This window comes from Felis catus, chromosome A1 (assembly GCF_018350175.1).
Source record: "Felis catus isolate Fca126 chromosome A1, F.catus_Fca126_mat1.0, whole genome shotgun sequence".
Lineage (NCBI taxonomy): Eukaryota > Metazoa > Chordata > Mammalia > Carnivora > Felidae > Felis > Felis catus.
Genome location: NC_058368.1, coordinates 124,545,134 through 124,559,653, shown reverse-complemented (window position 1 = coordinate 124,559,653; position 14,520 = coordinate 124,545,134). Strand labels below are relative to the sequence as shown.

At 40.5% G+C, this 14,520-nt stretch overlaps 1 protein-coding gene across 1 annotated transcript in view; it reads left to right on the top strand.

The window, feature by feature from the left end:
• ANKRD55 (ankyrin repeat domain 55) overlaps nt 1-14,520 on the top strand; it is a 284,495-nt gene that overhangs the window by 18,049 nt on the left and 251,926 nt on the right. Inside the window, exons 3-4 of the mRNA XM_045060815.1 lie at nt 2,942-3,060; nt 4,332-4,410. The gene's annotated coding sequence lies outside the window, so the exon portion shown is untranslated. The remainder of the gene's footprint in view (nt 1-2,941; nt 3,061-4,331; nt 4,411-14,520) is intronic.

Genomic DNA, 14,520 nt, shown 5'->3' with positions numbered 1-14,520 from the left:
TTTTGCTTTCAAAGAGACCCAAACTCCTCACATAGTCACTAGTTATCTTTCTGAAACACAGGTTGTGACATACATGATGCTTCTCATCAAAAACATTTAATGTTTCTCTCTTACTTTAGAAAATCTTACCTTCCTCCCGTCTTTCTTTCTTTCTTTCTTTCTTTCTTGCTTGCTTGCTTGCTTGCTTGCTTGCTTTTCCTTCCTTCCTTCCTTCCTTCCTTCCTTCCTTCCTTCCATTCTTTTCTGGCTTTCAGAGTTCTCCACAACCTCATCCACATCCTTTTCAAAGTGTCCAGCACTGGACACCCACTACGTTCAGTCATGTGCCTCTTGCACCCATCTTTGCCCATTCCACAACCTTTAATGCTCTTCCTAAAGCTGATCTCTAACTCAGGATTCTCCATTTCTCCAGCTGGAAGGGCAGCATCAGTTTCACTTGGGAACTTACTAGAAATGCAAATTCTCAGGCCCCACCCCATATTTACTGAATCAGAAACTCTGGGGATGAGCCTATTTATTGATGCATGTTGTAACAAGCCTTCTAGGTAATTTTGATATGGGCTGGAGTTTGAAAGCCCAAAGGGTAGCTCTCTTTGTCCTACGTTCTTCATTATTGCATTCTTATATCTGTGGTGATCATCATTGACAGAATTAAGCACCGTATTATTCTTCCTAGAGAATTAGTTTGTAAATCAATTATACAAGCATGTATGGCCTTCCAAATGAATAACATACCTATAGTCTTATGATTTTCTTGCTGAATCAGTCATTTTTTCTTTTCTTTTCTTTTTTTTTTTTGAGGGGTGGAGGGACATAGAGAGAGAGAGAGGAAGAGAGTGAGAGAGAGAGAGAGAGAGAGAGAGAGAGAGAGAGAGAATCTTAAGCAGGCTCCATGCCCAGTGGAGAACCCAAGGCAGGGCTTGAACCCACAAACCATGAGATCATGACCTGAACAAAAACCAAGAGTTGGACACCCAACCAACAGAGCCACCCAGGCACCCCTCTAAGTCATTTTTTTTTCATTAGGTAAACTGTTTTTCTCCTGTTTGTATGTATTTTATCCATACAAGTCAATGAACCTGGGCAATAATGAACATTCCTTCTTAATGATCCTCTGGATCACTTATTCTAAAGTCATCAAATTCCTGCTTTTTTTTTTTTTTTTTGAGAGAGAGAGAGAGAGAGAGAGAGAGAAAGAGAGAGAGAGAGAATGAGTGATGGAGGGGCAGAGAGAGAAGTCGAGAGAGAATCCCCAAGCAGCCTCCAACTTCTCCATGCAGAGCCTGATATAGGGCTTGATCCCACGAACTCAGGTCAGATCATGACCTGAGCCCAGATCAAGAGTTGGATGCTTAACTGACTGAGCCACCCAGGAGACCCTAAAGTCATCAAATGCCTGCTCTGAGTCTGCCATTGTCTATGATTCAAAGCCATTCCTTCAGCTGTGGTCCGCTGAATAGGCCTGGTAGCACATGACCTCTCTCTGTTTCTTCTTTCTTCCTGAGCTAAACCAAAAACATACACAGAAGAATCATAGCCTGTGTATCTGGAGGCCTAAGAGAGATGTCCCGACCCTCCCCTGCAATTTCAATTGTAATTTTATAATCTTGGGTAGATCATCTTTCCTCAGAGTCTCAAATTAATCTTTGGTAGAAGTAGAGATGTTAAGATTTTATTCTTTTGGATACATAGACTCTGATGCACTGGAATTTATGTGATTCTATAAAGCTCTTTGGTGAGGGAGGACTCAGGTCCTTTTTTTTTTTTTGTCCACTAGCATCTGACAAAAGGGTATTTTGCCCTCTACTCAGCACCCAACCCCGTGCCTGGCACATAGTAAGGGCTTAATAAACAATTGTTGGATAAATGGAAGAAATAGTGGAAAGAACAATGGAAGGATGGAAGGATAGAAGGAAGAAAGAAAGAGAGAGCAGAAGGGAGAAAGAAAAGGAGTAGTGAAAGAAGGAAGGAGAGGGAGGAAGGTGTAGGGATGGAGCAGGGGAGATGGCAAAGTGTAGATCAGACATAGCTCCTGATATGGAGAAGTGCTTACCAGAAACAGGAGAATTGGAACTGTAATACCTAACCTGTGCTAGGGTGAGAGAGAAACAGAGAGAGAGAGAGAGAGAGAGACAGAGAGAGAGATGCTCTAACAGTAAATTAGCTATTCAGTTTGGTTCCCTCCCTAGAGGATATTTTCATCAGTTCCTCCCAGGTGCAAAGGGCAAGGCCTCTCTGAGAGTCTGAGCAAAAGGGCTTTGTGAACTGTAAAGCTGAATGCAAATGGTGATTCACTGACACCACAAGCAAGGGCAAGTCTCCTGAGCAGTCCCAGGAGAGACTCTTTTGCCTTCTTTTTGTCATTTAAGTTCTCAAAATCATCCCCAGTGTAGACTAAATCCACCTCAAATGTCTGTGATTAAAATTTCCACTCTGAAAATCTGAGCAATTTAGGAATTGTAAGAACTGGACCATCTGGAGATAATTTATAAATAACACTTGCATTTCAAATTGCCTCTGTCTTCCCAAAGAGTCCTCTGTCCTGTCAGTGGGACTTCCGCCAAGGCCCAAACTGCTAAATTGGGCCAGTAACACTGAAGTCGCTGGCGGGAGCTTCTTATCTCTGATTTGTCTAAGAATTTGGGACACTTCATTGAAACATTTGTTTTTCCTCATGTGAAATGTAGGCTAAAAGTTATTGGCTATCTTTAGGTTGGGAAAGGTTTTCAGGATTTTAATGCATGTGATTTACTCATTTGACTTTATCTACTGTTAAATAATTAAAACTCAAATCAAATACTAAATAGAATTCAAAATATCCTGGATATATAGGAAGATTTGGGGGCATTAAAAAATGACAAAGTCCTGTTTCTTTTTCACTAAATCCTGTTGACATGAGAGGGAGACATTAATACTATCTTTTTTCCTTCTTTTCTTTCAGGTCAGCACAGCCTTAGCCACGCAGTGTGTTTCTGAAGAGTCAGTCCAGCTGTGTTAAACTGTACAATGGTGCTTTATGGGGCCAAGGCAGATAGGACCATGCAGAGTTGATCAGCCTGGGTAATGATCCCTTGTACCATATGTCTGTGGAGTTGTCATATTGGTATTCTCTCACTTCTGCTAGTAGGAGCAGTTGAAGTCTCATGCCTGTTCATACGCTGGGATTGTGTTGTGTCTCAGATGTCATTATTTCTCAAGGAAAGGCAAAGTTTAAAAATGATCAAGTTCAAAGAGAGCTCTGCAACCTGTGATCTCTGGGATTCCACCCGCTCCCACTCCCCACACCCAAAATACACACATATATCCCTTCCTTGTCCCTAGCTAGGGGCTCTGGATTCATACATATGCCTGCAGTTGGGCTTTGTGGACAGGAGGTCTTTGCATTGCTTCTCAAGCATCTACTAATGGCAAATGACAAAGTTGACGAGCTCGTATAGGAGAGGGTCATACTGAATGCATTGCATGAGAAACAAGAAATTTATAAAGTAGGGCCCTTCTGGAGTTGGGGTGAAAACTTTTTCATTTGAGTAGTATACTTCATAACACACAGAGATGTGCTATTTCAAACCTAAAGGTTTGGTATACATGTTGGGAAAGAACATATACCCATTTCTGAGAACACTGTTTGGCCAGGTAGTTTCATGATGGTTCTCTTCTCTTTTTCTCTCTGGGTCCCACAGAGTCATTCTTTGTGTAGCCTTCACATCTTCCTTTTGTTCCGCTAACATTTTATAGCATTGGTTTTCAAACAGATAAAGAAAGTTCTTTTGGATATGTATCAACATTTCTAGAAGGAAATGTATGTGTACTTTGAAAAAAAGGGTGTTTAATATTATAGGAGAATTTCACAACTTGGGAACCAATGTAAGTGTACTGTTCCTGTAATATAAGCAAACAAAGTAGGTTTGATGAATTCTCTTAGCTGTAGGGAATCTGCACAAATGAGCCTTCTAAGGGAGCACCTGATGGGGCCAGGGTCTCATCTTGCTAGGTGGGTCATGTCAAGAGTTTGTTGGGTGGTTGAGCATAGCATTTAAAAAAATTTTTTTTAATCTTTATTTTTAAGAGAGAGAGAGACAGAGCATGAGTAGGGGAGGAACAGAGAGAGAGGGAGACACAGAATCCAAAGCAGGCTCCAGGCTCTGGGCTGTCAGCACAGAGCCCCATGTGGGGCTTGAACTCAAGAACCACGAGATCATGAGTCAGATGCTTAACTGACTGAGCCACCCAGGCACATTTTTCTTTATAAAAGAGGAAAAGTATTTTTTTTTAAGGTTCAAAACACTTCTGGGCAAAAATAATAACAGGAAATGCCTGTATCTCTCTTGTAGGATGAACTGAGACAGGAGTGCCCCTGCTGTGATAGAAGCAGCATATTCAGGGCACATGTTATAAGTCCAGAAGAGAAAGGTAAGTATTGTGTGTGAAAACAGCTATGGCTTCAATGATACAGGCATTGCTTTCATTACATGAATGCAATTGCCCTAAAAAATGGAAACAGAAAGAGGATTGAGGACAGTGAATCCACAATGGGGCCTCAAAATGGGGGTCCTAGGACCTTCAGAACTGACAGCCATGAGGCTGCAGTATTTTTCCTCAAGAAACATTTATGATACATGTGGGGAGGGATGGGGGAACAGAGGCTGCTTCCTAATCTCCAGTGATGGTGCCCTGGGCTGGGGGTGGGAACAGAGGCCCCACCTGAGCAAGCAAATAACAGAGGTCCTTCTTAGAACTCTTAGTAGGGAGAAGCTCTCTGTAGGTGACTTCATGGTGTCAATTCTGCAGGCCTTCTGAACCTACCCAGACATGCTAGTCCCACAGTGTTCATGAGCAGAGGCTCTGGGGAACAAAAAGAGTGAGTTGGATAGGAGTGGTGACACAGGAGACAGAATCATAGCAAGGCAGGTCTAACAAGTGAGTTTTGACAGTGAAAGGAGGAAAAAACCCAGTGAGCAGTGCCAAATCCAACAAAAGTCTCCATGTCCTCATAGGTGAAGATGGGAGGGGTGAGGACAACTGGACACAGTTTTGGTGGAGAGCTGGGAGGACCTTGTGTTGATGAGAAGATATGACCTCCCTATCAGGCTATGGAGGGAAAATAAGCAGGACCAAGGAATACCAAGAGGTAGAAAAGAAGGATAGGCACCGCATGACATTAGAGGTCATACCTGGGCCATCCTGAGGCTTTGCAAGAGAGAAGGATTTTGGAGAATTGCAGTCCAGAGAGTTCCCTTGTGGGTTTTCAGCTCCTAGATTGTGGTCTTGAAAGCTGATGACAGGAGCCTAGAGATGGGGCTAAGTACATGGAATGGAGGAGAAACCACAGGGAATCCTAAGACACTGGGGACATGTTGGGCAATGAAAGATGTGACTCACTGGTAAGGAGGTCTAACAAAAAGCATGATCTCCAAAAATTTAGGGTATTGCTAAGGTGGCACAGGGCAATTAGTCCTCTCAATTTTAAGGAAAACTGAGCCATAAATGAGAAATGCAAATAAATATTTTAGAAACCTCTTCCCACTTCCCTTCAATATTGATATTTAATGCAAGGATTGCTCTGACCTCAACTAGACTGCCTACAGACCAAACCAGGCTGTCCCCAGAACTCTGATTCCTTACCAGCAGCCTGGATATGTTATCTAAAAGAGCAACCAGGAAAGAAGGACCCATGAAAATCTAGGCAGGAAGCACCTTCTTCAATTTTCTAAAATACAAGATAAAAAGTGACAACAGCCCAGGGAGATGATGTGACAGTGGAAGGAGCAGGAAGAAACAATAATCTCTGGCACAATTCTGGCCACAATGCTAACCAGAATTTTGAGAGAGTCTGGGACAAATGAAGAAGAGAAGCTGGATCACAAATAGTATTTTATTGGGAATCACAATAAATAGGATCTTCCTAAACTCTTACTAACCTAGCTTGGGACATTTGGAAAGTAATTTAATATCTCGAGACTTGATTTCTTCCTGCATGTGAGAGTTGAAACAGGTGGTCCTTCAGGTCCCCTATAATCCTGGTATTCTATAAATCTGGGCTTCTGGGTAGTTTACAGACTACAACACTCTCCCAGATTTTCCAGAGCGAATACTGTACCTCTGATAGGGCTTCAGCCAATTCTGTGATTTTTCCTATTATCTCAGAGAATATCTCCACCTAGAAAATGCTGGGGATGGATCCTTTATACTAGTAAAGAGATTACACCAATTAGTGCTAAGTTTCCCCATAGCCCTGAGTTTACCATGCATTTTACTCTCAGTATGGTCCAAGCCATTCCTACCTCATTCATTTACCAAGAAATACATTCAGTTGGAATGTGGTACTGTTGCAAAGCCAGATGAGCCAACCAGTCATTAAGGAGACCTAAACCCATATACCAAACCCAGTATCTCAAAGAAAGACCGTTGAGTTTTGCTTGGCTTTTCAGTCCAGCGATCAGGTAAAATGTGCTGGGTAGACTTTAACTATTATATGACCCTTATAATTATAGTGCTTTTACTTTGGAGCCCAGGGGAAATGTCACAGGTGCTCCAGCCTGAGCTCTGGGCCACCTGGACCTCCCCTAAGTCATGCCTGGACTCCTGTTCCAAAGCAGAACTGTTTTTACTCTATTCCCAGCAGTGGACTCTGTACCAGGACTTTTGGGGTGCATGTTATCTCCACTGGGAACCCAGTATTTGTTCATTCATGCTCTCTTGGAATACTTACTGTGATGAAGGCACTTTGTGGGTACAATGAAAATTACTCTTTTGGTGTTCCTATAACATTTGTTTATTTGATCCTCTAACTCAGGAGTCAGCAAACCACAGCTCCTGCCCCACATCAAGCCCTCTGCTTGTTTAGAATAGTTTTTACATTTCATGAGGTTGAAAAATAAAGTATAATATTTGTTAAATGTGAACCTTTTACTCAATCCAGACTTTATTGTCTATAAATAAAGCTATAGTAGAGCAAAGCTATGGTAGGCGGAATCTAAAATGACCCCCAGTGACAACTCCCTCTTGTACAACCTCCTCCCCTTGATTGTGGGCAAAACCTGTGAATATAATGAGATTTCACTGCTGTGATTATGTTACATTATACGGTAGAAGGGATTATTGCAGGTGTAATTAAGGTTACTAATCAATTGACTTTGGCTAGTCAATGGGAAAGTTACTCAGGTGGGTCTAAGGTAATCATATGAGCCCTTTAAAAGTAAAGGGTTCTCCCTGGCTGGGAGGAGAAGAGGAAGTTAGAGAGATGCCCTTCCCCTGGGTTGGAAGAGAACAAACATTTATATTATGAATGGCCTATGAGAGACCTGAGAGAGACCTCTAAGAACTGAGAATGGCTCTCACTGACATGCAGCAAGGAGGCTGGTGTATTGATCCTACAACCCCAAAGAGCTGGATTCTTCCAAACCCTGAGTAAGTTTGGAAGCAAATTCTTACCCAGAGCCTGCAGATGAGAGCTCTTCTGGCCAACACCTTCTTTTCAGGCTTGTCAGACCCTAAGTAGAGAATTCTAGGCCAATTAGACTTCTGACCTATAGAACTAGAATTAGTAAATAAGTGTTGTTTTAAGACACTAAATTTGTGGTCATTTGCTATGCAGTGATAAAATGATAATAAAAGAACTATGCTTATTCATGTGCATATCATTTCTGACTGCGTTTGCACTATATTAGCAGAGTTTAGCTGCAACAGAGACCACATGGCCCAAAAAACCTGAGATATTTACTAATCTGACGCTGAAAAAGTATATCAACCTGTGTTACAATAAAAAAATGTAATCTCACATGAGATGTATTTGGTCAGTTTTTTGTCTGACCCAAGGCTTTCAAGAAATAGGGCTTACATTTGGAACCACTCAGCAAACATTCCTTTCATTCAACTAAATTAGGCCAAAAAACTAGTAGACACCAGGCTGTCCTGCAGACCCTCTCTCCATTCCATTCTTACAAGGCTGGGGGAAGGAGACAGAGTGTCCATGTATTTAGAGAGAAAAAAAAAAATTAGACGAAGGTGTTCTATATTGGAGGTTGTCATTTTCTACATTATGAGTTTCTGTAATGGTTGAATTTATGTAATAAATTTTTATTAAATTAGTAATAATTATAACATTATTTTTAAAGGCTACACTGTGCTTCACTTTGTTCTTTCTTGAGGCAGTGGCCTGGAGAAGATAATGTATGAAAACTCTTGCTTTGTGACTAGAATTCATTCCACTGCTTCTTGATTTTTCTTCTCTTCATGATGTCCCTTTGACCTTAACAGTGGAATAGGTCAGGATAATCCAATTTTTCATTCACTAATATTGGTGATCTAGGAGAGTAATTTTCAATGATTTTAGAATTTGTGTCTTCTAACACACACACACACACACACACACACACACACACAAATGAAAAGATTTGTCATTGTATGTATTTAGCTTTGAATTAAAACTCATGTGATTCTGAGGATGGGGAGAAGCTGAAGAGGATGTATTCATGTCCTAGGGTTGCTGTTACAAATTACCACAAACTAGGAGGCTTAAAAACAGAAATTTATTCTTACAGTTTTGTAGGCCAGACACCTAAAATCAAGGCAGCACTGATTCTTCTACGGGAAGTCTCAGGGAAGGTTCTTCTAAGCAGTTTCTAAAGGAGAATCCATTCCATGCCTTTCTCCTAGCTTCTGGTGGCTGCTGGCAACTCTGAATTCCCTTGGCTTTTAGCTGAGTAACTCCAGTTTCTGCCTCTGTCTTCACATGGCCTTCCCCTCTGTTTGTCTGTGTCTCAGATCTCTCTCTGCCTTTATCTTATGAGGACACCTGTCACTGGATTTAGGCCTACCCCAAATCCGGGATGATCTCATCTTGAGATCCTTAACTTAATTACATCTGCAAAGACCCATTTATTTGCCAAAAAGGTCACAGCTGTGGCTATGAGGGTTAGGACTTGGACTTTTTTTTTTTTTTTTGAAAGCCACAATTCAACCCACTCTAGAGGTATTTAACATGTTCTCAGAGCTTATAGGGAAGACTCTCAATCTCATAAATAGCAATTGAAATCAACAAAAATGTCCTATATTGTAGTGAAAGTTATTTTTTCCCTCATAGAACTTTATGGATACTCAGCGTTTCCCTCTGTTATCCTGTGATTATAGGTTTGACAATTCCTCAGTGACGAGGCATATGAGAGATGGCAAGCCTTCACAGTATCTTATATGGGTACCCCTTTTTGTCTTTACCTTTTTACCCATCTGGACAAAACCAAAGAATCATGCAACATTAGAAGTGTCAAAAGTCAGAGTAGTTATCCTCAAGTGTTAGATCCAGGATAGAACCCTGTGGAGTCTTTCTGTAAGTGGAAAATTGTTGGTGTTCTCTAGCAGAAGAGGATGGTTCTCTTTGGGAATGAGTCCATGCCCCTTATTGTCCATTTGGCCTTGGGAAAATCTGATGCTGTGATCTGGTTTCTCTCTCTGTAAAGAAGGTATAACAATGCCTTGCTACCTTACCACGGTGTTGTGTGAATTTGCTGACACCCATAAAGCTCCCTGAAAATGAAGAGGCTTACATAAGTCCCTGGTATTATTCGCACAGCAAATGTTTTCCCCTGAGAATAAAGTCATAAATGGTACCATTGTGCAGCCGGTGGAACGTGTTCAAAAGTTTCCGTTCACAACTAGTAGATCAAGTTGTGGGTGGCTGTATGGACTTTCTGTGCTCATGCCAAGCTGCATCCAAAACAGTCTGCACAATGGGCTATCCTGGAGTGAAAAGCTGTACTGTAAGAGATGGCCAGATCATGGCATCGCATCACATGGGACAGTCCTATGTAGCCAGTGACTTCATATGCACCTTTTCTTTCTTGCACCTCTTCCAGCAGAAAGAAGTAATAGCAGAGACAGTGGCAACATGGCTGTCTAACATGGCAGCAATTGAAAGTCAATTCTCTTCTACCACATTGAAAAACTTTACAAGGCTAAGGATGTATGATTGTGAAGGATTATAATTATAATCTTTCTTTCTTTCTTTCTTTCTTTCTTTCTTTCTTTCTTTCTTTCTTTCTTCTCTCTCTCTCTTAATTTTGGGCCCAGTAAAGTCATGTTACAAACCAGATTAAGTGTTCAGCTTAAGAACCTATTCTCTTTAAATACAGTTCATTTTAGTGGGCATATGTGGGAACAGTCTGGACAGAATGCCACTGGCTGACATAGGAGATAGGAGAGGATCTTCTTTCTACCATTATGAGCCCTGGAAATACTCTGAGACATGATACAGGAAAATGTCTTCCCTCTTTTAACAAGGTTTGGGATTCTCTGTGCTCAGATGTCACACCTGAGAAAATGACAGATACTTTAATTAAATGAGAGGAAGATTAGCTACTGAAGATATTATAATTATTTTTTAAAGGAAGTCATGTTTAATTAGAGATATTTGGGGATTATACTAATAGACTTACTTGTATCAAGGTTACTCCCCTGAATGGAGAATATTCTTACATGAAAAAGCAAAGGAGGAATCACAGAATAATGGAATTTTTGAGCTGTGAGTAACCTACCTTGATATTAAACTATTTGATAACTTTTCAAATGCCCTGGACAAACTGACATTTTTTCCCTTTCTTTTCAAAGGCAACCATGGGCAAAAAATCTTGATGTTAATGGAATTAGGTCAATAAAAGTAAAATCTTTTTACTTTAATGCAGAGGCTGTGGAGGAGTGCTGTGCATGGGTACATGGGATTCCCTTGAGCCCCTCACTCCCGTACTCCAGACACATTCTGTTTTCAGATAATCTTTGATTCATTCATTCACTGCCCGTTTGTTGAACACCCACCATGTATTCACCAGTGCTGGAAGTACAAAAAAATAATAGGCACGTTCACTGTCTTCATGGAGCCCCTAACCCAGTAAAGAACAAAGTGACAAGTATTGTGATGGAATAACTGAAATAACTGAAAGGAATTTCATCATTATGTCTTGCTTCAGGCCTTAATATTCAAGGTCTTGGCACCTTCTATTGACTTGACTTTTCTCCCTTGAATTCCTTTCGCCATACATATCATGAGAACCATGGCCCATATAGCGTCACATGGTTCTCTTCTAGTTTAAGGGAGCTTCAGTCACCTCCTGGAGGATGTGGAGCAGCACAGGTGCAGTGGTCAGGGGAAGGCTCTTGTTTCCAGGGAAACCACACAGCCAGCCTGGAGGATGTTGCATGAATATTTCTATGTGACTAGACCCATCTTAGACACTTGAACTGTTGCCAGAGTTTTTTCATCAGTGTACAGTCTGGAGATCCAGAGGCTGGGTAGTGCTGATCATTGTGACCAAGTTAAGAGGTTCTGAAGGAGCTATATGCCTGAACAAGGCCAAGCATGCTTATGAGCCTGAGAGACATAACAATTTCAGCACTGTGATATTCTGGCTTTTTGGTAGCTTCAAGGAAGCAGACACTAATATCTCTGATAAACTCCCTGGACCTCTGACCACAGACTGCTTTCCCCTTTCATGTTAGTCCAGTGACCAGGGGCCAGGCCATCTGGGGAAAAGAAGGGATGAGATGGAGAGATGATTCAAGGAGAAGGCAGTACATTCTCCACTCTGTTCCTAAGGCTTGGGGTATTCCTTCAGCAATTTCACAGCAGACTCTATTAGTTACTTATTCTATATCCAGTCCTCCACTTCTTTCAAGGTTTCTTAAGGGAAGCAATATGCCTAGTTATTGCTTTGCTTTCCTATCATGTCTCACTGCTGACAGAAGCTTATGACATAACCTGAGCCATTGAGATATAAGCTGAAGTCAGGTTGGGACTTTTGAAAAAAGTTTTGTTTTCTTGCTAAAAAGGGACCCATGTATGTAGCACCATTCTTCCTGTCCCCTCTTCATTCTTCCTTGGACATGGACATGATGTCGGGAGAGCAACAGCCATTTTGTAGCCAAGAGGCAGTAAAGATGAAGACAAAGCAAAGATTCTAGGCAAAGTGGAATAGGAAGATCCATGTATGAATGTATATATTTTTCTATTTTAATTCCAGTTGGTTAACAGAGAATTATATTAGTTTCAGACGTACAATATAGTGATTCAACAATTCCACATGTCACCCTGTGCTAAATATGAGAAGTACATTCCTTAATATCCATCATTTATTTTACCCATTCCACAACCCACCTCCCCTCTGGTAACGATCAGTTTGTTCTCTATAGTTAAGAGTCTGTTTCTTGATTTGTCTCTCTCTCTCTTTTATTCCCTTTGCTCATCCGTTTTGTTTCTTAAATTCCACATGTGAGTGAAATCATATGGTATTTGTCTTTCTCTGACTGCCTTATTTCACTTAGCATTGTTCTAACTCCATCCACGTTGTTGCAAATGGCAAGATTTCATTTTTTTTTTTTTTGTGGCTGAATAAGAATCCATTATGTATATATATCACATCTTCTTTATCCATTCATCTATAGATGGACACTTGGGCTGCTTTTTTGTCTTAGCTATTGTAGATAATGTTGTTATAAACATCAGAGTGCATGAAATAGTGATTTTGTATTCCTTGGGTAAATACCCATTAGTGAAATTGCTGGATCATTGGGTAGTTCTGTTTTTAACTTTTTAAGGAATCTCTATACTATTTTCCACATTAGCTGCACCAGTTTGTATTCCCGCCAACAGTGCATGAGGGTTTCTTTTTCTCCACATCCTCACCAACACCTGTTATTTCTTGTGTTCTTGACTTTGGCCATTCTGACAAGTATGAGGTGATATTTCATTGTAGTTTTGATTTGAATTCCCCTGACAATGAGTGATGTTGAGTATCTTTTTATTATGTCTGTTGGCCATCTGCATTATTTGTTTTTTAGGTGTTGAGTTGTATCAGTTCTTTGTATATTTATCTCTTTTGGATACTAACCTTTTATTGGATATGTGCTTTGCAAATATCTTCTCCCATTCCATATATTGCCTTTTAGTTTTATTGATTGTTTACTTTGCTGTGCAGAGGCTTTTTATTTTGATGTAGTCCCAATAGTTTATTTTTAATTTTGTTTTTCTTGCCTTAGGACCCTATCTAGAAAAAAGTTGCTATCACCCATGTCAGAGAAGTTACTGCCTGTATTGCCCGTTTTCTCCTCTAGGATTTTTATGGTTTCATGTCTCACATTTAGGTCTTTTTTTTTTTTAATTTTTTTAATGTTTATTTATTTTTGAGAGAGAGAGAGAGTGTGAGCGGGGGAGGAGCAGAGAGAGAGGGAGACACAGAATCGGAAGCAGGGTCCGGGCTCTGAGCTGTCAGCACATAGCCTGACACGGGGCTCGAACTCCCAGACCACGAGATCATGACCTGAGCCGAAGTCGGACGCTCAACTGACTGAGCCACCCAGGCGCCCCTCACATTTACGTCTTTAATCCATTTGATTTTATTTTAGCCTGCGGTCTAAGAAAGTAGTCTAGTTTCGTTCATTTGCATGTAGCTGTCCAGTTTTCACAATACCATTTGTTTAAGAGACTACCTTTTCCGCATTAGGTATTCTTTCCCACTTTGTCAAAGATTAATTGACCATATAGTTGTGGGTTCCTTTCTGGATTTTCTGTTCTATTCCAATGGTCTATGTGTCTGTTTTTGTGCCAGTACCATACTGTTTTGATTATGACAGCTTTGTATTTTTTTGTTTTTGTTTTTTGTTTTGTGTTTGTTCCTTAGAGAGAGAGGGCACACAAGCAAGTGGGTAAGCGGGGAAGATGGTGAGAGAGAGAATCTTAAGCCAACTCCATGCTTAGTTTGAAGCTTGACACAGGGCTCTATCCCAAAATCCTAAGATCACAATCTGAGCTAAAGCCAAGAGTCAGATGCTCAACTTAGTGAGCCATGCAGCCTCCCCTGATTATGACAGCTTTGTTATAGAACTTGAAGTGATGCTTCCAGCTTTGTTTTTCTTTTTCAAGGTTGCTTTGGCTAGTTGGGGTCTTTTATGGAACCATACAAATTTTAGGATTTTTTGTTCTAGCTCTGTGAAAAATGCTGTTGGTATTTTCACAGGGATTGCATTAAGTGCATGGATGGCTTTGGGTAGTATAGACATTTCAATATATGTTTCTCCAATCCATAAACGTGGAATGTCTTTCCATTTCCTTGTGTCATCTTCAGTTTCTTTCATCAGTGTTTTATAGTTTTCAGAGTATAGATCTTTTACCTCTTTGGTTAGGTTTATTCCTAGGTATCTTGCTATTTTTTTGATGTAATTGTAAATGGGATAAATTACTTAATTTCTCTTTCTGGTACTTCATTATTGGTATATAGAAACGCAGATTCCTGTATGTTGGTTTTGTATCCTGTGACTTTACTGAATCCCTGTTATCAATTCTAGCAATTTTTTGGTGGAGTCTCTCTGATTTTCTATATATAGTATCATATCACCTGCAAATAGTGAAAGCTTTACTTCTTTCTTGCCGATTTGGATGTCTTTTATTTCTTTTTGTTGTCTGATTGCTGTGGCTAAGACTTAAAGGACTATGTTGAATAAAAGTGGAGAGAGTGGATATCCCTATCTTTTTCCTGA